Source organism: Lissotriton helveticus, chromosome 11, assembly GCF_964261635.1.
Source record: "Lissotriton helveticus chromosome 11, aLisHel1.1, whole genome shotgun sequence".
Lineage (NCBI taxonomy): Eukaryota > Metazoa > Chordata > Amphibia > Caudata > Salamandridae > Lissotriton > Lissotriton helveticus.
Window position 1 is genome coordinate 1130827253 of NC_136072.1, and position 25621 is coordinate 1130852873.

Sequence of the window (25621 nt, forward strand, 5' to 3'; positions counted from 1 at the left end):
GCTTTCCTAATTCTGATATACTCTGAAATATCTGCGCAGTACATTTAAAGACAATTAAATTTTGTTGTGTGCTAGGAAAAAGCCTTTCCTTTCAGAACTGGAGTGGACACCAAGATTGTCACATAAATCCTCATCTTGAAGACAAAACACAGAGCCTGACATTTGCTCCCTGTCTTTGAATGCACAGCAAATGTGACGAGGTAAAAAAAAAAAATGCAAAGGTCGGTTTACATAAAGTGAGCACTAATGGAAGAATATAGTTAACGGGCTATGCTCCACAGGAGGGACTAACTCACGCTGGACAGCCTAAAACAAAACAAGCAAATAGAAAGCAAGCAACTGTGAGTTACAAAACACAAAGCCAATGGTAATCAGTGGGAGGAATGCATTCCCAGGGAAACTTTCAAAATGTCCATAAGAAGTCTTTAGGCTTCAACCTAAAAAAAAAAAAAAAAGGAAGGCAGCCTGCAGTGCATGAGGTGCTCGGGGGAGGTGGACAGATGCCCTGGGCAGCCAGCAGCACTTGAGGAGCTCCAGGGGGTGGACAGATGCCCTTGGCTGCCAGCAGTGCCTTGGGTGCTCCAGTGGACAGATTACCTTGGCAGCCAGCAGCGCCTGAGGTGCTCCGGGGGTGTGGGGGGATTGGACAGATGCCCTCGGCTTCCAGCAGCGCCTGAGGTGCTCCGGGGGGTGGACAGATACCCTGAGGTGCTCCTGCGGGTGGACAGATGCCCTGAGGTGCTCCTGCGGGTGGACAGATGCCCCGACGTGCTCCTGCGGGTGGACAGATGCCCTGAGGTGCTCCTGCGGGTGGACAGATGCCCTGAGGTGCTCCTGCGGGTGGACAGATGCCCTGCGGTGCTCCTGCGGGTGGACAGATGCCCTGGTGGACAGATGCCCGGAGGTGCTCCTGCGGGTGGACAGATACCCTGAGGTGCTCCTGCGGGTGGACAGATGCCCTGAGGTGCTCCTGCGGGTGGACAGATGCCCTGAGGTGCTCCTGCGGGTGGACAGATGCCCTGAGGTGCTCCTGCGAGTGGACAGATGCCCTGAGGTGCTGCTGCGGGTGGACAGATGCCCTGAGGTGCTCCTGCGAGTGGACAGATACCCTGAGGTGCTCCTGCGAGTGGACGGATACCCTGAGGTGCTTCTGCGAGTGGACGGATACCCTGAGGTGCTCCTGCGCGGGCCCTTCTCGGTCTCGGATCCCTGCTGTTCGTGTAAACACTGCCCTGCTCGGCTGTCCCCTCCCGGACACAAAGCCAATGGTAATCAGTGGGAGGAATGCATTCCCAGGGAAACTTTCAAAATGTCCATAAGAAGTCTTTAGGCTTCAACCTAAAAAAAAAAAAAAAAGGAAGGCAGCCTGCAGTGCATGAGGTGCTCGGGGGAGGTGGACAGATGCCCTGGGCAGCCAGCAGCACTTGAGGAGCTCCAGGGGGTGGACAGATGCCCTTGGCTGCCAGCAGTGCCTTGGGTGCTCCAGTGGACAGATTACCTTGGCAGCCAGCAGCGCCTGAGGTGCTCCGGGGGTGTGGGGGGATTGGACAGATGCCCTCGGCTTCCAGCAGCGCCTGAGGTGCTCCGGGGGGTGGACAGATACCCTGAGGTGCTCCTGCGGGTGGACAGATGCCCTGAGGTGCTCCTGCGGGTGGACAGATGCCCCGACGTGCTCCTGCGGGTGGACAGATGCCCTGAGGTGCTCCTGCGGGTGGACAGATGCCCTGAGGTGCTCCTGCGGGTGGACAGATGCCCTGCGGTGCTCCTGCGGGTGGACAGATGCCCTGGTGGACAGATGCCCGGAGGTGCTCCTGCGGGTGGAGAGATACCCTGAGGTGCTCCTGCGGGTGGACAGATGCCCTGAGGTGCTCCTGCGGGTGGACAGATGCCCTGAGGTGCTCCTGCGGGTGGACAGATGCCCTGAGGTGCTCCTGCGAGTGGACAGATGCCCTGAGGTGCTGCTGCGGGTGGACAGATGCCCTGAGGTGCTCCTGCGAGTGGACAGATACCCTGAGGTGCTCCTGCGAGTGGACAGATACCCTGAGGTGCTTCTGCGAGTGGACGGATACCCTGAGGTGCTCCTGCGCGGGCCCTTCTCGGTCTCGGATCCCTGCTGTTCGTGTAAACACTGCCCTGCTCGGCTGTCCCCTCCCGGACACGGCCGGGCCTCTCCCAGTCAGAAGGTGACTGGCACCCCGCTTCTGCTGGGCCTCTGCCAGGCGCGGGCCCCCGGGGGCGGTGTTCTGGGCGGCTCTCTGAAGGGGGGGCACACACTGCTTTTCAGAGCGCCTGGCCATCATGTGCCCGTCGCAGAATGACGCTCTTTCCAAAAATGTGTCATCCATGGCAAAGCTGGACGCTGGGGTAGGCCACAGCCCCTCCCGAAGTAGAGGGGCCACCACGGGACACACAGGTAGCCTACAGCCCATTCTCGACGCAAGGATGGCACAGAGCCCCCCTCCTGTGACGCATAGGGAGGAACCCAGACCAGCTGGTATCAGAGCAGCTATGCTCAAACGGGGGACCACAGACCAGCTGGAAGCAAGAAGGTCCACAGACCAGCTGGGCTCAAAGGAAGGGGGGGCACAGAACAGCTGGCCTAAAAAGAGGCCCACAAGCCAGCTGGACGCAGAGGGGAGCCCACAGACCAGCTGGACTCGAAGGGGAGCCCACAGACCAGCTGGACTCGAAGGGGAGCCCACAGACCAGCTGGAATCAAGGGGGGCGGCACAGACCAGATGGCCCCAGGGAGGAGGGGGCAGATACCAGCTGGGCGGAAAGGGGGGCTAAAGACCAGCTGGGAGCAAGGAAGCTCACAGACCAGTTGGAGTCAAATAGGGGGCCCACAGACCAGCTGGACTCAAAGGGGGGCCCACACGCCCACCATTATTACTTTATGTACTCTACAATTGTTGCATTTAAAATGCTGTTCATTTAGGTTATTATGAAATCTCGAAACGCAAAACCGGCCACCAGCAATGGACAATTCTGGCAAAATGCCCTGCTGCCCTCCCTTGAACCATCACCTGGCGCTGCACACACAGGCTGCCGGTCACTGACCCAGTGTCCCAAGGGAGGCTACAAGTGTAGAAATATTGAAACCCCTCCAAATAAAGAGTAAAGTACACAATATCGCGGCACTGAGCGGACGCGACTATGGCTCTCTGCAATGAGAACTATTTCAGCTCTAGCCAATTACCTCAAATTCACTCCTTGAACGAGCCTGCGTGCCCACTTCAGAACATTCTACATATCAAATTCGTTTTATTTATTTAAATGTTTACTAACCTGTAAAACTCCATAATCCATACATTACTACCCCCCACCCTGCCCCTCCCCACGTCACCGCCCTGCAGGTACTCCCACTGCCGGCCATGGCTGCAGGGGGCAATGCCAGGGTTGGACTGGGAATAAATGAATAGAACTAGGAATACAGTAAAAGGTCTAGGCTCCCAAAAAAAAAAAAAAAAAAAAAGGGGCCATATTTTCGGATTGGATTACGCCTTTTTGCAAAACACTGCTTCAGTGTTTTAAGTATTATGAAGAGATTGAGGGTATTCTCAAAAAGAGGTCTGTTTTATTAACTTCACTGAGATAAAAACAAAATGCAAATGTCGCCAGGACCTTTTGAGAAACTGATTAGTTCCCATTGGTGAACCACACCTGAATAGAAGTGAGTCCGCCCTTCTCAATCTGCATACATTAATGGCTCAGCCCAGCCAGAGACTGGGAATGAATGGCACCGCTAATGGGGCCATCTGCCCCCAGAAAGGCCGCTCAGACCCCACTGGGCCGCTGGCGGCATCTGAACAGCACAGACACAGCACAACTCGGCCACCAGGCTGCCCTAAAGAGCGACCCGCAGCTGCAACTTCCATACCAACCCATCGCCCGCCTTACCAACCCGGCCCTGTGTAGCAGGGATGCCGTTCGAAGTCGAAATGCAGGTGTGCGGAGTTGCTTAGGACAACAGAGGGAAAGCTGTGCATCCCCCCACCCCCCCCCGCCCCCCCCCCCGCACCCATATAGCTGCCCAACTCACTTCCCCAAAAAGGCTCAGTGGCTACCCCCCAGGAACGCAGACATCTACACATTACACTTTAGGCTGCACACACAGATACTATTAACTGCACCACTCTAAACAGCAAAGCGCCAATACTCGAGTCTCAGCACTACATGTGCAAGGACTCGCCGCGCACACGCCCAGGCGTGAATGCTGGCAGCGCTGTCATTTCCTTCCAGGTTTACAACCACATGAAGGGCAGCGATTGCAAAGATATGGACATTTTTAAATGAAAGACAGAAGATAAAGTACACAAGATAAAAGTACGCACGCTTTTTGAAAGGGAGCAGCCGGGAGGAAGTCTCTGGTGAGCTGGCCCGAGCCTGGCAGGAAGCGCCTCACTTCACGGAAGGGTCTTCTAGGAGAGTGCTCCTCCTCACATCTGGAAGGCGGGGAGTCCTCCTGCTGCCGCCAGCAGACACACCCGGCCTGACGCACTGCCACCTCCTGCACTGCCCCCCGGAGCCTCGGCGCTCTTACACAAGCACTTTCCACCGAGCCTGGTGACAGCAGGTGGAGGCACACCCCTTCCCTCCCTGGTTACGAACAGCTGCTCGGGCTGACAGTGACACATCTAACACCAGCCCAAGAGCACGCCCCTAGCGGGCACCGTAGCGCAAGAGCGCGGCCACTGTGGCGCAAGAGCACAGCCACAGGAGAGCGCCGAGAAGCACGAAGATGGACCCAGGAAAACGCCGCTGTTCAAGAGAGCAACACAATGCCATCGCCCGAGAGGAGCTGCGCCCAAGCGAGCACAGAGGTTCTGGTGCCCAAGCGAGCACATCTGCCCAAGCTAGCACCACAATGCCAGAGCCCAAGAGACTGCTACACTGTATAAGCAAGCACCAGAGCCTCAGAGTACTGCAGCTCAAGCGAGCACAGAGGTTCTGGTGTCCAAGACAGCACAGATGTCCAAGCAAGCACCACTGTGTCCGAGCCCATGAGACTGCTACACCGTAAGCGAGCACCAGAGCCCAAGAGTGCTGCTGCCCAAGCGAACACCATAACGTCAGAGACCAAGAGGAATTGCATTCGAAGCGAGCACAGTGGTTCTGGTGTCCAAGACAGCGCAGATATCCAAGCAAGCACCACTGTGTCAGAGCCCATGAGACTGCTACACCGTAAGCGAGCACCAGAGCCCAAGAGTGCTGCAGCCCAAGCGAACACCATAACGCCAGAGACCAAGAGGAATTGCACTCGAAACAAGCACAGTGGTTCTGGTGTCCAAGACAGCGCAGATGTCCAAGCAAGCACCACTGTGTCAGAGCCTATGAGACTGATACACCGTAGGCGAGCACCAGAGCCTAAGAGTGCTGCAGCCCATGCGAACACCATAACGCCAGAGACCAAGAGGAATTGCACTTGAAACTAGCACAGTGGTTCTGGTGTCCAAGACAGCGCAGATGTTCAAGCAAGCACCACTGCGTCAGAGTCCAGGAGATTGCTACACAGTAAGCAAGCACCAGAGGCTAAGAGTGCTGTACCCCTAGCGAACACCATAACACCAGAGACCGAGAGGAGTTGCCGTCCAAGCGAGCATGGTGGAGATCCTTACATCCTAAGTGATCATCTCAGCCAAAGAGTGCTGCATAACAAACAAACACCTTAACACCAGAAACCGAGAGGAATTGCAGTCTAAGCGAGCACAGTACTTCTGGAGCCCGAGGGCCTAGATGCCCAAGCTAGCACCACTGTGTCAGAGCCCAAGAGATTGCTACATCCCTAGCGAGCACCAGAGCCTAAGCTCAAGAGAACACCACAGCGCCAGAAACCGGGAGGAATTGCAGTCTGAGCGAGCATAGTGGTTTTGTAGTCCAAGAGAGCGCAGAAGTCCACGCAGGTACTACTTCATCAGAGCCCAAGTGACTGATACACTGTAAGCGAGCACCAGAGACTGGGAGTGCTAAAGTTCAAGCAAACACCATGGCAAAAAGTCCACTGTTGCCCAAGCAAACACCATAACGCCTGAGACCAAGAGGAATTCCAGTCTAAGCAAGCAAAGTGGTTCTGGAGCCCAAAAGAGTTCAGATGTCCACACAGGCACAACTGCGTTAGAGCCCAAGAGATTGCTACATCCTAAGCGAGCACTAGAGCCCAAGAGTGCTGAAGCTCAAGCAAACAGCAAAATGCCAGAGACCGAGAGGGGCTGCCGTCCAAGCGAGCACAGGGGTTATTGAACCCAAGAGAGCATAGATGTCCACGCAAGCACCACTGCGTCAGAACCCAAGAAATTTCTACAATGGAAGGGAGCACCAGCGCCTGGGGGTGCTAAAGTTCAAGCAAACAACATGCCAAAAAGTGCCCTGTAGCCCAAGCAAACACCATAACGCCTGAGACCAAGAGGAATTCCAGTCTAAGTGAGCACAGTGGTTCTGGAGCCCAAGAGAGTTCAGATGTTCACACAGGCACAACTGGTCAGAGCCCAATATATTGCTACATCCTAAGCAAGCACTAGAGCCTGAGAGTGCTGCAGCTCAAGCAAACAGCATAATGCCAAAGACTGAGAGGAGCTGCCGTCCAAGCGAGCACAGGGGTTCTTAAGCCCAAGAGAGTATAGATGTCCACGCAAGCACCACTGCGTCAGAACCCAAGAGATTGCTACACCATAAGCGAGCACCAGAGCGCAAGAGGGCTGAAGGTCAAGCAAACACCATGTCAAAAGAGGGCGCTGTAGCTCAAGCGAGTACCACAATGCAGAACCCCAAGAAAGGACCACAGTCCAAGGGGAAGACAGAGCACAAGTGTGCCCCAAAATCGAGATAACCACCACTTGACTGGAGGCCAAGAAATTGGTGCAACTCAAGAAAGCAACACAGTATTTGAGGCCAATTAAGCATCACCATGCTGGATTCCAAGATTGCACACCCCTCTCCCCCCTCCCCCCCCCCAAGTGAGCACTGAAGTGTAAGTGTACCACACCCCAAAAGAGCACCACAGTACTGGAGCAGAAGGGACTGAAGCAAAGCAACCAAGTACCATGGCACTGGAGCCAAGCCAGTCCAGCAGGTGAAGCGAACACAACACCAACATAGACCGAGAGTGTGCTGCAGCCCAGCAAGCACCCTTGTGCCAGCACACAATAGAGAACTGCTGCCCAAGCAAACAACACAACCCTGAATTCCGGGATGGCAATGGAGCCGAAGGGGGCATCAATATAAAAAAAAAAAACACACCAGACACCATGGTCCGAGTATGCACAACAGCACTGGAGCATAACATAGCGTTGCTGCGTGGGCGACCACAACAGCCCACAGTAGCTCAATAAAAGACCATGCACCACAGCACAAAAGTTCAGCAGCCAAGCAAGCAAAACAATCCTGAAATCTAAAAGAGACCAGGAACCCAAGCAACTTCCCAAGACCTCAAAAGCATTGCAATTCAAGTGAGCATTAGAGCTCAAGAGAATATGTCGGCCTGAGCAAGCATCATGTCAGGACCCAAGCAAGCACCAAGCGAGGGAGCCCTACAGAGGACCACATCACAAACAAGCACCATGGTGATGGCATCTACTAACAAGTCCAGCCAGCTGAAGCATGGGCATGAACAAAGCGGTCTAACCTCAACGCAACAATACAGTGCCAACGAGCAACATGACCATGAAGCGCAAACCAGCATGGCTGTCTGAGTGAGTGCCTGGGAGCCTGAGCCAACAGAGCTATGCAGTCTGTGTGGGGAAGTAATCCAAGGAAGCAAGAAAGAGATGGACGTCCCCCCACCCAATCCCCCAACTGTGGGTGACAGAGTGCATACAACAGTCAGCCCAGTTCAAGCAAGCACAATTTTAACAAGAGCCTGGAGAACACAGCAGTGAGAGTGCCTAAGTCTTCTTAAGACTCACCACAGCACTAGAGCCCAAGATAGGGCCACAGCATAGGAGTCCAGAGGAACGTCTCGCAGCCCGAGTGAGGTTCATGATGCCTGACCACACTGAAGCCCGAGCGAGTACCAAAGATGCCAGAACTCAAGTGAACAGCGCAGCTCGAGTAAACATGGTGGCAGCAAACCAAAACAGAACACAACAATGAGCATTCTGGTGCACAACGGGCATTGAACCAGCTTATGTGACTGTTGGGACAATGATTGAGCACTTGTAATGAATTTCTCATTCGCTTTTTGGGCTGGGCCTTAGTGCCAGCTAAAACGCCTAGTGCCACCACTTGGGAGGTGGTACATAATTCACAAGCTTCCTGGGCTGGGCCTTAGCACTAGCTAAAATGCCTAGTGCAATCGCTTGGGAGGTTGTACATAATTCACTAGCTTCTTGGGCTGGGCCTTAGCGCTAGCTACAAGGCCTAGTAGTGCCACCACTTGGGAGGTGGTACATAATTCATTAGCTTCTTGGACTGAGCCTTCGCGCCATCTAAAAGGCTTAGTGCCATCTTTCGGGAGGTGGTACATACTTCCCTAGATTCTTGGGCTGGGCCTTAGCACTAGCTACAAGGCCTAGTAGTGCCACCACTTGGGAGATGGTGTATACTTCACTAGCTTCTTGGGCTGGGCCTTAGCACAAGCTACAAGGCCTAGTAGTGCCACCACTTGGGAGGTGGTGCATAATTACCTAGCTTTTAGGGCTGGGCCTTAGCACTAGCTACAAGGCCTAGTAGTGCCACCACTTGGGAGGTGGTACATAAGTCACTAGCTTCTTGAGCTTGGCTTTAGCGCTAGCTACAAGGCCTAGTAGTGCCACCACTTGGGAGGTGGTGCATAATTACCTAGCTTTTAGGACTGGGCCTTGGCGCTAGCTAAAAGGCCTTCTGCCATTGCTTGGGTGGTACTACAGGCTCCCTGCACACAGAGGTAGTTGGCACTGGTTCAGAAAAGGGCATACTCTGAGGTTGCGACAAGGATCCAAGCACACAAGCAGACATGCAGGGGCCCGTCACACAATCATGTGGCAACTTTTTGCTGGCTATGGAGGATGTACCCGACAAATACCCACGTGAAATGTAGGATTAAGAGAATAATTACCACACAGGCTTCCACGGGAAAGGTTGCCAAAGAAGCGGACGTCATCCACAGGAGCATTTCAGGTTTCCGAAGCGAACACAGGCAGTTAATGAGTAACAGCATCTCATGGCTTCCTGATAAATGCCTGTCATATGCGCCGGCTTTTCTATCGCGAGAATGTTTTATATAGCATGGGGTAATAAAGGCCTAGGGAGCAGGGTACCCGGGTTTATTGTTATGGTCTTGGTTTGCTCTTCTGCCTCTATATAGCGCACAGACATTGGTTACATTTCTTTTGTTTTTCCCGCATTTATTTTTCCTCTTGGCGTTACTGCCACAACTATCTGCTATGAAACCATTATATACCAGAGATACTTTTCTGCAGTTATGTGAAGATTTGCATTGCTTGAAAAACCCAATTAAGATCTATATTAAACAAGCATTTGCAATGCAGTGGCCTCGCCTTCAGGACCTTATATGTATTTAGCCATGCAGCACATTAGCCTGGGTGCTGTAACATCTACTGTTCTTTAACACAGAGGGAAAGTAAGCACCAAACTGCGTGACACGGCAAGTATGGGAACACATGGAGTGAAATATTGCCTTACAGCGGGAAATGGTATAATCCAAAGCTCTGTTTTTAATATAGAATCAGGGCCTTTGGTGGTCATATCACTGAAAATACAAGATTTGTAAAAAATCTTATTGTCTGCAGGTGCTTGTGGAAGACAATTTCTATGGACTGGAATCTAGAGAATGCTAAAGTGATTCTGGCATTTTACTGACCTCTGCTGGTCGTTTTCTATCAGGAAAGTTAAATAGAGGCAGTTGCCAGAAAAATAAAAAAAATAAAGTCCCTCAGAAGAAAGCAATTCTGGTATTTTGCTGACCTGGAAGCAGACAAGTCCTAGGGCTGATCTCCTGAGCCCACAAAGTGCATACACATATAAGTAGATACTAAAGTATATACAATATGTCTCGAACGCTTGACCCAAAAAGCAAAACAATCCTGTGTGTGCCTTGCACCCTTACCCTACAGAACTGTGCCTGTGTGGGCACAGCGATCCAAGAGAGCTCCACCCAGGCAGCTCACTTCACCCGAGCATGGTTGGGATGTCTGAGGGAAGAGTGCCTGCAGAATCCAAGCAAGCATACGAGTGTGAAGAACACAGTGGCCAGAGAGACTGGGAGCACAGCCTGGAATTCGAAGCAAGCAATGGGGAACACTGCCAGATCATAGTCTGATCGAGTGCCACAAAAACCTTGGCTTGCATTAGCAGCGCAGTGAAAAGAGAGCAGCGCAGTCAATCGTTGGCAGTACCCTAGCCTGGGAGCGTCAACAGGTTGTGGGTGGGTGGAGAACGCATCACAGGCCCAGTCAGAGCAAGCACAACAAAAACTAGAGACAGAAAGAGCAGCAGCCGGGCCTCGACAGACCGGAGGAGCAGCAGCCGGGCCTCGACAGAGAGGAGGAGCAGCAGCAGCCGGGCCTCGACAGAGAGGAGGAGCAGCAGCAGCCGGGTCTCGACAGAGAGGAGCAGCAGCAGCAGCCGGGTCTCGACAGAGAGGAGCAGCAGCAGCAGCCGGGCCTCGACAGAGAGGAGGAGCAGCAGCAGCCGGGCCTCGACAGAGAGGAGGAGCAGCAGCAGCCGGGCCTCGACAGAGAGGAGGAGCAGCAGCAGCCGGGCCTCGACAGAGAGGAGGAGCAGCAGCAGCCGGGCCTCGAGCAGCAGCCGGGCCTCGAGCAGCAGCCGGGCCTCGACAGAGAGGAGGAGCAGCAGCAGCCGGGCCTCTACAGAGAGGAGGAGCAGCAGCAGCCGGGCCTCGACAGAGAGGAGGAGCAGCAGCAGCCGGGCCTCGACAGAGAGGAGGAGCAGCAGCAGCCGGGCCTCGACAGAGAGGAGGAGCAGCAGCAGCCGGGCCTCGACAGAGAGGAGGAGCAGCAGCAGCCGGGCCTCGACAGAGAGGAGGAGCAGCAGCAGCCGGGCCTCGACAGAGAGGAGGAGCAGCAGCAGCCGGGTCTCGAGCAGCAGCCGGGTCTCGAGCAGCAGCCGGGCCTCGAGCAGCAGCCGGGCCTCGAGCAGCAGCCGGGCCTCGAGCAGCAGCCGGGCCTCGACAGAGAGGAGGAGCAGCAGCAGCCGGGCCTCGACAGAGAGGAGGAGCAGCAGCAGCCGGGCCTCGACAGAGAGGAGGAGCAGCAGCAGCCGGGCCTCGACAGAGAGGAGGAGCAGCAGCAGCCGGGCCTCGACAGAGAGGAGGAGCAGCAGCAGCCGGGCCTCGACAGAGAGGAGGAGCAGCAGCAGCCGGGCCTCGACAGAGAGGAGGAGCAGCAGCAGCCGGGCCTCGACAGAGAGGAGGAGCAGCAGCAGCCGGGCCTCGACAGAGAGGAGCAGCAGCAGCAGCCAGGCCTCGACAGAGAGGAGGAGCAGCAGCAGCCGGACCTCGACAGAGAGGAGGAGCAGCAGCAGCCGGGCCTCGACAGAGAGGAGGAGCAGCAGCAGCCGGGCCTCGACAGAGAGGAGGAGCAGCAGCAGCCGGGCCTCGACAGAGAGGAGGAGCAGCAGCAGCCGGGCCTCGACAGAGAGGAGGAGCAGCAGCAGCCGGGCCTCGACAGAGAGCAGGACCAGCAGCCGGGCCTCGACAGAGAGGAGGAGCAGCCGCCGGACCTCGACAGAGAGGAGGAGCAGCCGCCGGGCCTCGACAGAGAGAGGAGGAGCAGCCGGGCCTCGACAGAGAGAGGAGGAGCAGCCGGGCCTCGACAGCGAAAGGAGCAGCCGGGCCTAGACAGGGAGCAGCTCAGACTAAGAGCAGCAGGCACAAGTCAAAGTGCCATAGAGAGCAATAGGCTGAGTGAGCAGTCAGTCCAAGCCAGTTCGGCCACAGTTCCAGAATGAGACCTATGCACGACAAAGTAGCCCAAGAGGACACAGCAATTTAGCTAAAGACAACACTCAACCAGAGCTTAGAGAGCACAGCCCAGGTAGAGGGTTTACAATGGCAGCCCTGGAACCATGCCAAGTGAGCGGTATGGTGAGCATAGCTCAGACATTTGCAACATTCTGAGCCAGTGGTTGGGCCCAGAGACAAGTGGCCAGTGCATCCAAGACAATGCAACCACTCATGAGCGGATGTAAGGCATCAAGGAGGGGTCACTGGCAAAGTGAGTGTTGCTGTTAGAGAGGGAGGCAGAAACCCAAGACAGCACCACAGGCATCAGTGGGCAAGCAAGCGAGATAGCAACCTGAGTGAGCATCAGCAACATGAAATGCACTTCAGCCCAAAAGAGCCCCACAGCCATGGAGAGGGGCACACAGTGGCGGCTAGGAACTTTGAAAATCGGTGAGGCACAGCATGCCATAACACCCACCAATATGTTGCCTTTCTCCTCTCCCCTTTTCCAGACGCTGGGCAAGAAGGAAGGTGGTTTACTTCCTGCATACAAAACCAACCAATCCTGGAGCATGCTCCAGTACTGGTTGGAGCAGACTAAAAAGGCTCATTTTGAGGCATGGGTCCTGTGCCTGCAATCCCACAGCTGTTTTACAGCACTGAGATTGCAGGCTATGAAGTGCGCATGAAAGATTGACTAGCTGCACACAGTGCACACAGAATAGTAAAACGGTAATGAACATTTTATTATTCTGGGCCTACCTGCTGCACTCATACCAGAGGGGGGAAGGGGGTTGTGGGGAGACACTCCTGCGCCTTACTGGAGGATTGGACGCTGGGGCCACAGATTTAAAAAAAAAACTCCAAGAGTGCATCTTTGTTTGAGGTTGCAAGGTAAACACAGAAGCTCCAGAGGGTGCTGCACGAATTATAGCAAAACAGAGTCTTGAGGACACTAAAGCCCAACTGAAAGCTGCAGGTACCTTGTTCTGAGGGAGAGCAGTGCAGGTATTACACTTCACAGCAGGCGCTGAAGTCCATTATGGCTGTGCTGGCACCACAGCACCAGCACTGCAGGCACAGAAGCATGTCAGCATGTCTAAATTTGGGCAATGGCAGTGAGGCAGGTGGTGAGGGCCAAAAAAAGGCCTGCTGGGGTCTGCAGACCATCATGTCTGTGATTGCTTTTTAATAAAGTAATTAAAAAAAAAAGAATGCAACCTGTCTTCCTTAAACGAAAACGGGATGCATTTAAAAATAAAAATGAAATGTTCCATACTTATTTTTAAGAGTAAGTTGTGGGACAACTGCCTGCTCTTCAAAAGTATATTTTTTAAACATTCTCAAAGGGGAAGGTGACCCCTTTCCTATTTGCAAATGTGTTAACACCAACTTTCAGTTGGTGGTAAAGTACAAATGTTTTACAACCACATTTCGGTAACAAAACATTAGTACACACCGCTACGATTAGGTATTTAGAAGGACACCCTAAACACGCCCCTTCCAAATACAGAATAGTTATTAGCTCACAAACCCAAATTACGATTCGGTAATGTGTTACAGACTCACAAGTTAGGTTTCATATATAAGAAAAAGCCTTTTACGTTTGCAAACAGCCCAATTCTGCAAATTGGGCCTTTTGTGACTGCAAAAAAGCTTACATCTAGCCCAAAATTTTATACAAGCAACTAGAACACCTCAAAAAACCATTGCGTTTTCTACACATTCAATCAGTCATTTGTTAAGCGCACTACATACACGCGAGAGTCTCATGGTGCTGGTGGGGGCCGCTACTGATTGAATAGCCAGGTCTTTAGTATCCTCCTGAAGGTCAGCAGGTCTTGGGTCTGTCGTAGGCTCAGTGGGAGGGTGTTCCATGTCTTGGCGACGAGGTGGGAGAAGGATCTCCCACCGGTGGTTGTTCTTCGGATGCGCAGGACGGTGGCGAGTGAGGTCGGCGGAGCGTAGCTGGTGGTTAGGGGTGTAGAAAGAGAGCCGTCTGTTGAGGTAGGCTGGGCCGGTCTTGTGGAGTGCCTTGTGTGTGTGGATGAGGAGCTTGAAGGATATCCTCTTGTTGACGGGGAGCCATTGCAGGTTTCTCAGGTGGGGGTGATGTGGCTGTGTCGTGGTACAGAGGATCATTTGTGCAGAGGCGTTTTGGATGCTTTGTAGTCGATTGATGAGCTTGGTCGGGGCTCCCGCGTAGAGGGCGTTTCCGTAGTCGAGTCTGCAGCTGACGAGGGCCTAGGTGACTGTCTTTCTTGTATATTTCGGGATCCATCTGTAGATCTTGCAGAGCATGCAGAGGGTGTTGAAGCAGGAGGAGGAGACGGCGTGGACTTGCTTGGTCATTGAGAGCATTGAGTTGAGGATGATTCCCAGGTTGCGTGCGTGGTCGGTGGGGGTCGGGGCAGCCCCCCAGTGCCGTTGGCCACCTTTTGTCATCCCAGGCTGACGGGTTGGAGCCGAGGATGAGGACTCAGTCTTATCAGAGATCAGCTTCAGATGGCTGATCTTCATCCAGTCGGCGACGGCCTTCATTGAGGTTGGCTTTGGCGGTGATGGGGTCCTTGGTGAGGGAGAGGATCAGATGAGTGTTGTCGGTGTAGGATATTATGTTGAGGTCTTGCTGCTGGGCGATGTGTGCGAGCAGGGCCATGTAAATGTTGAACAGCGTTGGGCTGAGGGAGGATCCCTGGGGTACGCCGCAGATGATCTCGGAGGCTGTGGAACGGAATGGAGGGGAGGCGGACGCTTTGGGTTCTGCCGGAGAGGAAGGAGGTCGTCCAATCCAGAGCCTTGTCTCGGATCCCTGCATCATGGAGGCGTGTGCGTAGTGTGCGGTGGCAGACGGTGTCGAAGGCGGCAGAGAGGTCTAGGAGGATGAGTGCTGCAGTCTCGCCGTTGTCGAGCAGGGTCCGGATGTCGTCGGTGGCGGCGATGGGGGCGGTCTCGGTGCTGTGGTTACTGCGGAACCCTGACTGGGATGGGTCCAGGATTCTGTTCTCTTCGATTTATCGGGTTAGCTGTCTGTTAACGATTTTCTCAATGACCTAGGCTGGGAAGGGGAGCAGAGAGCTGGGTCGGAAGTTCTTGAGGTCTCTTGGGTCTGCCTTGGGTTTTTTGAGTAGGGCGTTGATCTCGGCGTGTTTCCAGCTCTCTGGGAAGGTCGCGGTCTCCAGGGAGAGATTGATGACGTTGCGTAGGTGGGGTGCGATGGAGCCGCTTGCTTTTTTGAAAATGAATTCAAGAAATGGCTTGCAGAATTCAAACCAGGTTAAGACAGGTTAATGAGAACTGAAGGCATAATCGTCATAATCTTCAAGTGTGGGGTCTAGGAGGAAGAGAAGAGCCTGAAGAAAGGAACACATATCTCCCCAGGAACACTGCATCCATCTCCAGTGCTGCCATCAAGGTCTTCGAGCGCATAGACACTACACAATTAGCTATGCGCTTTGGCCGTTGCTCAACTCCCAGAACAGCCTCTTTAAATTCTGGCACATTAACAAGAAATGGGACCTGAAAGACCAAAAGGAAGAAACCTCCATCTAATTTATGGAAGATTAGGTTTCAGCTTTCCAATCCCTCATGCGCACCCCCTTTACCGACCCACAATTCTAAAACAGGGAAACCACAAGCAGGATGAGGGACAGCCCAGGTCTATAGGAAGCACTCCTCAATGTACTGTTACACACCTGGGGCAACCACAGGCAAGACTTATAGACCGCTGTGAAGAAACTTAAAAAAAGCTTTAATTTGCCTAACACCTTAACGTGTTAAAATAAAAACAAATACACAGACTGATAACAGACCAAAAAACAAGCACTTGCAAACCTCATGGGCCTACATTTATGCTAACGCATGAAGCACAAGCACCTTCAAGCCAGACAAACAAAAGTCTGTATGGAAGGGTCTCTTGCTTTCAAAACACTCCGGTTTATGCTTCTATTTCAAATAAAGGTCGGATGGCCCTCTATACTTCTTCCATGTTTATAACATATGGAGGACTATAATGAAGGTTCCCTTGCTCCTCAAAAACGTATGGAGAGAGGAGCAACAAGCATTGGTAAAAGCATTAGGTTTTGCCTATGTGATTAATTGTTTATTTTGCAGAGTTTTATATAGCGCGAACTAGAACCGAACCGAATCAGTTATCAGAGCGCTTTACATAGTACCAGTTACGTTACATGAGGACACACTTTCCTTTTTTTTAGGCACGGGGAGATTAAGTGATTTGCCCAGAATCACAGGGTTTTTTTTGGCGTCGTTACAGAGACTCGAACCCAGATCCGAGGTCGAGCGCCTTAGCCGTTAGGCCAACCCCTCTCCCCAAATAATAATACGCCGTTTCTTGTTGCAACTTGTAGCTTGCTCAGTAGTTGTATAATATAAGTTATAGAAAGTCTGTTAAAGTGTTCCGACTGGTTTATGTATAAAAAGGCAATATATTGTGCTATTACTAGTGGTATAGTGCGGGTAAGTAATAGCAACATTTTGAAAAATGAAATGAAAGAGGGAAATAATAGAATTAATTCATGTAATAGCAGTATTATGGTTTAAGAGGAGTTCTGACAACTTTTGGGTCTGGTGCTTCTGCATCTGCTACACCATTCAAATCATGCCCCCAATGCCTGTAAGATACCTGCATTTGTGACTACCTGTTTATTAGTAAAATGTTGCAATATTTATTGTTTAGAAGAGTTATGACAGCTTTAGGCCCGGTGCCACTGCACCTGCAGCACCATTGACATCATAACCCTAGTACCTGCAAGGTAACTGCCCATTTAGAAGTGAAATATAGTAATATTTGGTATTTAGAAGAGTTATGACAGCATTTGGCAGGGTGCCACTGCACCTCTAGCACCATTGAAATCATGACCCTAGTGCCGGCTAGGTAACCAAACTTGTGACTTAGTGCTTAGAAGCAATATTTAGCAACATTCGGTGTTTAGTAAGGTCCCTGGAGCTTTTGGCCCCAGTGCCACTGCACCTGCTGCACTGTTTAAATGAAGCCCTTTTCACTGCAAGATAAGTGCAATTGGTATGCTGGTATAGTATTAAAATATAGCAATATTAGGTGTTTAGAGGAGTTCTGACAACTTTTGGGCCCGGTGCCACTGCACCTGCTGCACCATTGAAATCATGACCCTGTTTTCTGGAAGGTTACTGCACTTGTGACTGCCTATTTAGTAGTACAATACAACAATATTAGGTGTTTAGTGGGGTGCATAGAGCTTTTAGGCCTAGTGCTACAGCACCTGCTGCATCATTCAAATCAAGTCCCTTCTAACTGCCAGATAACTGCAATTGTGACTGCCTATTTAGGAGTAAAATATAGCAATATTAGGTGTTTAGTAAGGTGCCTGGAGCTTTAGATCCCGGTGCCACTGTACCTGCTGCACTACTGAAATCAAGACCCTAGTGCTTGCTAGATAACTGTATTCATGGCTGCCTGTTTAGTTGTAAAATACAGCAATATTAGGTTTTTAGAGGAGTTCTGACAACGCTTGGACCTTGTGCCACTGCACCTGATGCACTGTTCAAATAATGACCCTGTTGCCTGCAAGATAACCGCAATTGTGTCTGCATGTTTAGTAGTAAAATATAGCAATATGTGGTGTTTAAAGGAGTTCTGAAAACATTTTGGCCCGATACCACTGCACTCATGGCACCATTTAGATCAACTTCAAGGTAAATGCAATTGTGACTGCCAGTTAAGTAGTCAAATATGGCAATATTATGTGTTTAGAGGAGTTCAAACAACTTTTTGGCCCGGTGCTACTGCACCTGCTGCACCATTCAACCCATGACCCTGTTGTCTGAATGGTAACTGTGCATGTGGCTACCTGTTTAGTAGTAAAATATAGCATAGCGCTTGTGTGTTAACATTATTTTTAACGCACAGAGTTTATTACAACATTTAGAATTTGATCATAATGACAAAATAGATTACGTTGAAAACATCTATTCGATAATGCCTACAAAGTGCTAAGAAAGGTACGTAGGCATGAATAGAAAAAGACACAAAAGTTCTAAGGCTAGAGATCTGCTTTACACAACTAAGTAATAAAAAGCAAGCATTCCAGCAAAATATTAGAAGCAGTCTGTCTTTTCCGTGTCTTATCTGGACAGTGAATTGGGCTTAAAAAGTGTGAACAGCTTTAGTAAAAGTATCGTTAATGCGTGCAGCAAGGGCAAATAAAAAAAAAACCCTACACACAAAAGCGAATGAACACAATAAATCGACAATGGGACTTAATAAGAACCCACTTTTAATATACATGAAATACAATTGATTTTAAAAACACAGCGCAATCGATGTGCATGAGAAACCTAAAAAAGGGGATATATTGAATGCAAATGAGCCATCAGTGTAATCCACCTTTCATTACCAAAGCACTAATTAGAATACTGAGAGGAAGAAGGAGCACCCAGGGAAAAGAGAGAGAAGCATGAGGGGGCAGAAAGGAGGAAACAGACAGACAGTGGAAGGAGGCATGTTGGTGGAGAATGAAGAGGAACAGTGGAAGGAGGCAAATATGAGTGGGTGACCGATGGGGGCGTGAGATGCACTCAAGGAAAGGAGTGACAGAAAGGGCGGGAATGGAGCAAGACACAAAAGGAGGGAGTGGATGTGGATAAAGAAGACAGACTGGGGCTACGGTAGTAATGCAACCCCTTGAGCAATTCAGTGGAAGAACTGAGTGGAGGCTGAGAGATACACCCAAACAGCCATCAGTCGTAGGTGAGACATCAATATCCCACAGGGTTGAACCAAGACGTGATTGATAAAGTATCAAGCCAATGGCTGAAAGAGGATTGTTACGTACAGTTGATGGTTGAAACAAGTCCACCCTTAGACCAAATAATGTACATTGTTAGCAACTGATGAGTTTGACAGCTTTGCTGTCAAAAATTTGATGTAAAAATATCTGACAAGTATCAAGACATAATCCCCGAAAAAAAAATCTGTCATCAGTGGTACCTGAGCAAAATGTCGACTGAGGGTCACAATTTCCTGCAGTTCCCACCTACAAAGACATGCAGAATACTTACTAATCTACATTCTTAAGGGAAAAAGAAGTCTTTGGGTGGATAAAAAATGCAAATAATGGCATTGATGTTGAATGAGTAAGGTCTTAGGGCGCGATTACGATGCGGTTAGGAAAGCATTCCAATCTAGGGACGATTACGATGCGGTTAGGAAGATTTCCTAACGGTATTTGCTCCTTCAGAATCAGATCCGTAACATGTCTTGCCGACCGAGGGCCAGATTACGATGCGGATAGGAACATAGGATCCCATAGTAGTCAGTTGGAGCCCAGCCAAATCGTATCTGGAAGCATCTGGATGCATCATATTCGGTTGGTCGGACTCTCCTGATCGGAGTCAGTCGGAAACGATTTCCAAACCGATTCGATCGGGAAGATTTCCTAACCGCATCATAATCGGGCCCATAGTGTTCAATCTTGAGTATGCTGAAAGCAAACTATCAGATGACCATAAACATATCAGTACAATAATACTACACGATACTATTAGTTAAGGTGTGAGTGTCCACTGAACCAAGTGCTGAAGAATGAGCATAGACAATTGGCAGGTAAATACAGAAACATGTTGACTTAGTGAAGAGTGAGCCCAACTGTGGGTTTTAACACTGCGTAAGGCACGCCTTACTAAAAATAGCTGAGCAACTCCTTTAAGCAATTTTAAATATAGAGTGCCACAAATGTGATATGAAGGAACGCCCAGTGAGTCAGACAAAGGGTAAAAACTAGGTTTTAGCTGGCACACCAGCATGGGGGAGGTGAACACTCAGGAATTTAGAAGATAGCTCTCTGAATGGTCAGATTATACACTGAACTGTTTCTAATCAGGTGAAGACTCAATGATGACATCTAAGAAGTTTGGTCCATAACAACACCTCCAAAAGATTAGAGTATCCCTCAACCACTGATCGATCGGTGGACTGTATTATATTTGAGGATGAAGGTTAGAGTAATACCCAACTCTCTCAAAAGAAATGGTACTTCACTTGTGTGGCAGAAGCCTAGTGCCCATGACAGGAAAGGCTCAAAACACAATGTGGTGACATCAACATTCCCTTTCAGATCATTTTGTGATTTGGTAATTGAGGTAGCTGTGCTATTTGAGCCCAAGATCGGCGGCTACCCAGCGAAACCTACCAAACCCAGACATTTCTAAAAACTAGAAACCAAAGGGTCGTTCAGGGTTCCCTGCTTGTGGGTGACTGCAGGAGGACTTCCATTGACCCTTAATCTGTTCCTGTCGCGGGGACTAGGCCCAGCTACACAAGGCAGGTAGCATTTTCATCGGGACAAGCGGGGGCGACGCTGAGTGATAGGAATTTCGTGGATTCATGAGTTGCTGTCCAGCCCAGGCCAAAATACAGCAACCCCCTTATTGCCCATTTCTCCATGTTGCACTTTGGAGCCTTTTAAGTTGTGGGAGTTAGGTTTAGCCATACAAGTAGGGGTGCTGTTTTTAATTGGGACAAGTGGGGAGGAACGCTAGGTGTTAGAAAATGTGATTCTCCACAGATTCTGGAACTTTCCTTCACTGAAATTTGAGGGAAATGCATTATTTTAGGCAAAGTTTGAGGTTAGCAGGGCATTATGAGTAAGAAAACATTGTGTGGTCCATGCATAAACACCCTGCAATCCATTGGGTGTCTAGTTTTCAAAATGACTGGGTTTAGTTGGTTTCTCTGCCAAACGAGCACAGGTCCAAATTAAGCAACCATTCACCATGGCAAGTAGGAGATTTGGATTTACTCCTTCTCTGCCAGTCCACAAGTCAAAACGATAAACAAAAGAATAAGAATTTCATCTTACTTGCCATGGGGTATCCACCCACACACCATATTGTTTTCTACAATAAAACATATCCCTGGTGTGTAGTGGCCTTTCTCCGCCTCCCCCCATGGGGGCAGATTGGATGTGGTCACCCCTATCCACCACCCAGTGGCATAAAGACTAATGTGCCACTGATGTGGGGAGTGGGGGAAGAGATCACAGGTCCATACCCTCCCCAGGGGGCTATTCCCCCCCACCAAAAAAACTGTCCTAAAAAATGTTTTTAAAACCACCTGGTATCTAGTGGGCTTCTGCCTCCCCTGGTCTTTTTGTCCACCCCCCAGGGGTGATGGGGCCCAGGGCAGGGATGGCTCCCTCCCACAATTGACACCCCTGGTCTCTAGTGGGTGGATCCCTGCTTCAGGATTGCTCCCCCAACAGCAACCCGCAAGCAGGGTTTCACTATGGAGAAATCATTGGAAAGGGGAGATTCTCCACTTTCCAATGATACCTGGCGAATTAAAAATCTGTGCTGGGGGCTAAAATATGCCCCCAAGATCGTACCCAGTGAAATTGAAAGGAGTCGATCGACTCATTTCAATTTCAGAGAAATTACGTTAGTGTACCATGCATGCTCTTCCCTAGCAGCCCGAGCTAAAACAGCCGAAACGGAAACACTGCGGTACAAGCACCAGTGGATCCTTTACAGCCCCTCCTCTGTGTTGGCCAATGGCTCACATGCACTGAGATGGTAGAGTGGACATCAGCCATTGGCTGATGACCGCAATAAAAGGGTTAACTTAAAATAAGTCAGTGTTCTTTACTTACATTATGTTACAATGGTTTTGTAGAGCGATTTACGCCACTGATACAGCATTTATCGCATGTGCTACCTAAAAGACGGCTTGAAGTACGAAATTGTTTTACACTCGCAAAGCTTACAATTCACAAAATCACAGACTTTCCATCTGCAAAATAGTAAGTTGCAATGGACAAAAAGGTACTTTGTAAGTTGGAAAAGTCTTTGTGATTCACATAGTACACTTTGCGAATCATTGAGGTAATTAATCAGACAGTGAAGAGTACTGATACCTGCTTCTCCTTTCGATTTGCAGTGCTATGTATCAATGCTTTGGAACAGGTTACCGATCTGTCAAAGCAAGTGGTATTGATTTGCAAAGCTGGAACTTTCCAGTTTGGACAGCTTCTAGTCAGCAAACCCCAGTTACGGGCATCAGTGGGAGCAGTCAGTCGCCCGGGGGATCTATGCATTAATTACATAAGTAGGCATCCTGTGAATGTGAATCCATGGATTGAAGTCCACTGTCCCTTATGGCTTAATCCTTGGATTGTCAGCCATTCACCATGAGTTTCATAAGAATCATGCCTTCTGCATATTAATAAAGCAAGACGTTTTGCGACTCTTGTGAACAGTTTTTCTCCATTATGACTAATTTTTAGGTCATGCCTAAGACAGAGCATGCATTGTCTGTTGCGAGACCTATTTTTTAGCTTAAAGTGGACTGAAGCCTGTTGATCGCTTACCACTGATTGGCTTGATTGTCACTCTTTTTTACTTCATATTTGTCAGCTTCCTTGGGCTTTCCATCCTCTTCTGGCGTTTTCTCCCTTCCCTGGAGCATGGACCAATAACTTGTGTCCTAGCACTGCTCCCTTTTCAGGCACTACTTTTTTGTTAAGCACTCCAAGAGAGTGCATTTTTTACAGCTGACTCCCTCATGTTTCTCTTTCCACCCATGCGTATCTCCCCTAGACTTCCCTCCTTCAGTAGCTGTTCTAGCTTCCTCCCCACCCTCCCACCTTCCATTGCAGATCTTGCTTTCCCACCCCCTTCTGTTGTCCGTGCGATTCCCCATTATCACCATTGTTCGTTTGCTGCCTCATCCCGCCTGCCCACCCTCAGTTGTCCGATTTCCCATCCCTGACTACCCTTGTTTGTGTGCTTCCCCCTCTCTTTTCCATGTGCTTCACCCACCCAACCCACCATACATTGTCCTTGTGTTTCCCTAAGCTCTCCGTTGTCTGTACACTTCTACGCCTGCCCAGTCTCATAGTTGTCCATGTGCCTCCCTATTGTTGTTCTTGCTTGTCCTTCTTTCCCACTGCTTCATCCCCTGCACACTCCCCACCCCAACTTACTTCCCCATTTGTTTTGTTTTTCTCAAACGGATTAGCGCTATATCAAAAAAGCGCATTTTGCACAACTTTTTTATTTATTAATCCATCCCTGATTATTAAATAAAAAGAAAGAAATGCTAAACTCATTTTGAAGGTGTGCACATGCATGCTGGGGCAAGCTCACAAAATGACGCGACAGACACATCTTAGCATTTTAATCCAGCTGTACATCAACTGCCCTGCTGTACAGCATAACTAAAAATCATTGCCAAAGCCAACAGGCGAGAGCTATTGGCTCTGCCAATGCTCCTTATCAGTGACTGATCTGGTGCATCTTCCATTTATTTTGGTTTTTAGTCTCTGTGTATCGCCCTCTAGAATACCAAGAAGTTTTCCTACAAGCACTCACTCATTAAGTACACATAACAGATCTGTGATGGACCAACTTCGGAGACCTCATCTATGTAAGGCAGTAGTAGTTCCATCAAATACTATACATTCCATTGCAATGGGGTACCTGCAGTCCTGCTACTTTCTTTATGGAAAGTACTGCAAGGATCTGAAAACGAAGGGGAAAAAAATGTCAAGTTTGGCGACCTTGGCATTGAGCCAGGCTTGCTGTTGAATCGCTTGCAATAAAGCCCAGTACAGGAGTCGAGCACGTCAAACACAGGCACGCTGCTAACAGATAAACGTCATGAATATGCCACAAACAGAGCCGTTTTTCTCGTTACAAAATATGTGTTTTCACTGCTATTGAGGTCACTTACTGCTGATTCACTATGATGGGTAGGCAAGTACTTTTTCTGTTTTGTCCCTGATGGTATGAACTGTTTTTTGTTGTTATTGTTTTCTAGGTGCTAACATATGACTTTATGATGTTTGTAAACCAGAACTCCCTTCCTGCCCTCTTGTAAAGCACTCGAATGCCTGAGCCAAGTATACGCCATATAAAAACGCAATCAATCAAACATGCATCGAGAAAACTTGGCAGTTATGCAACCTCTGTCCTATAAGCAGAAGGAGGGGCTGTGTGCAGAAAAGGCATATGAGGACTCCATGGAAGTCAGTTTAGAGGAGCAGAAGTGTTGCCACTTGGCTTCAGCCTCCACATCAACAAGACATAGGATTTATTTTGAGGGACTAGTGCATTCTGGGCTTTGTAGTACTGGCTTCTCTCCCCTTAACCCACACGAGTATGTGGTTTAAGAAGAAATCCCAGCCCTAGAGCCATGGTGTCCTAAACAGAGGGACTTATGGATTTGTACATGGAGTTATGGGTCTGTACATGTACGCTTTTGTAACTTGCACACATGTCACTTTTTCCTCCTGTGATGTACCGTTTGCTACCTTTTGTATTTTGTTTGCTCACAATTGTCACTTTTGCCTCATGTAACTTAACGTTTGCTTTTGTAATTTGTTCACTTGTAATTTTCTTCTCATGTATCAGTTATGTTCCTATTGTGAAGCGCTCCGACACCTTCGGGTAAAGTCCGCGCTATATAAAAACGCATAAAATGAAATAAATAATATGACTGCAAAGGCTGAGGGGATGTTTCCAGCCCATCTGTGGAATACTCGGCGCTCTGCAAGGGTGGGAGCCTCTGGGAGCTAGAATGAGGGCCGGGTCTTACACCATGGTCTGCGTAGTTAGCTGCGGGGAGGGTGCGGGGTGCCTTCCCAGCTCTTACCCATCATTATGACGCGGACCGGGTTTCGGTGTCTCGCCGGGCTGTAGGGGCCATGGACTGCCAGTGCCGTGCCTCCACCTAGACGCCTCCCAAGGGCGGGCGCCATCTGACGGAAATGCACGGCATTGCACACCCTTCTAGTGACTCTAGGTGTGAGAAGGGGTAAACGGCCGAGCGACATCTGCAGGAATCTGGAGGTACTGCAAGCGTCAGGCCCGCGGCTCGCACGCCCATAGTTATCATAAAAGGATCTTCGATAGTTCTTATAGAGATAGAGAACGGACTGCTATCCGCCCACCGAAGGCTCCGCTCACGAAGCGGCCATATCAAAACTTGTAGTTTCCAATGACGATACATTAGAGTAACCTTCGTTAGACAACCATCAAGCATTACCGACTTACAAAAATCATATAGAGTGTCGTTTAAACATTTCTAAGTGATTTACGAGACCTTGTTTAGAAAAATAAAAGTGTAAATTATATGTGAATCAGTATTTTATTCTCCTGGAATAATTGCGTGTGCTTGAGTTAGGGCAGTTTTTTGATTGCCTGCTCTTAGATTTCTGTAGGATTGGGGTTGCACCCCAAAGGAAAGGCGGAGGCAGGTTATGGGGGTAAACAGCTTTTATGTAATTGCGGGGGAAAGACCGCCGGAAGCGAGGTCTGCGCTCTTCGCGGGCTCCGCGCTCTGTCTAACATGGCGGCTGCGTGCCGCGTCATCACGTAAAACTCAACGACTAGAGCACCCACAGTACATATCTCCCTCCTTTAATGAACCATCAAACATGAGAAAATGCATGAAGTCCCAGAGTCTATCTGCATACACCCTCATTAACTTCACCCATTTCATAGTCTCTATATTTTGCCGGTCTTACCACTGTTCTACCAGAGCGGGTGCATCTCACCGGGGTAGCTGAGACTTCTTCTACTTCTTCTTGGAGAACTCTTGATCTACGTCTCTCCAACGTCGTCTCTTTAGCATTGCGCCTTTTATTGAAATGTTCCATGTAAACCCTTTGTGCTCTTTCTAGATTGTGGTGGACCACGGCGGGAGTCCACTTGTCGTGATCGTACGTT

The 25621-nt window shown here is 49.9% G+C and overlaps 1 protein-coding gene across 3 annotated transcripts in view; it reads right to left on the bottom strand.

The window, feature by feature from the left end:
- YDJC (YdjC chitooligosaccharide deacetylase homolog) overlaps window positions 1-24683 on the bottom strand; it is a 149648-nt gene extending 124965 nt beyond the window's left edge. For 2 of the 3 annotated variants that reach the window (XM_078667873.1, XM_078667875.1), the window contains exon 1: window positions 24546-24683. The gene's annotated coding sequence lies outside the window, so the exon portion shown is untranslated. Of the gene's footprint in view, window positions 1-4334; window positions 4522-24545 lie in introns of those variants that run through there. The other variant, XM_078667874.1, reaches the window with a different exon arrangement.
- Between the last annotated feature and the right edge of the window lie 938 nt (window positions 24684-25621).